Genomic DNA, 279 nt, shown 5'->3' with positions numbered 1-279 from the left:
TTAATTTCCCCAATTCGACTTTCTTCGTCCATAATGATGTTTACTCGGTTAGCTCAGTACCTTAATTATGTTCCTTATGAGGAGGCGGAAGTAAGTCGAGCTGATGACGTGGGCTTTTTTCCTCCATGGGCGGAGACACACGAACAAGGCCCCGGTGCCAACCTTCTTAATGAGGGGAAGGAATGCTTCGCTTTTTCTTCGGGAGGATCACAGGAGAAGAGAAGATTTGTTTATTTTCGTCTTCGTTCCTCTGTTGTGATTGTTTTTTTTTTATAATGA

This window comes from Penaeus monodon, chromosome 19 (assembly GCF_015228065.2).
Source record: "Penaeus monodon isolate SGIC_2016 chromosome 19, NSTDA_Pmon_1, whole genome shotgun sequence".
Lineage (NCBI taxonomy): Eukaryota > Metazoa > Arthropoda > Malacostraca > Decapoda > Penaeidae > Penaeus > Penaeus monodon.
This window is presented reverse-complemented; position numbering follows the sequence as displayed.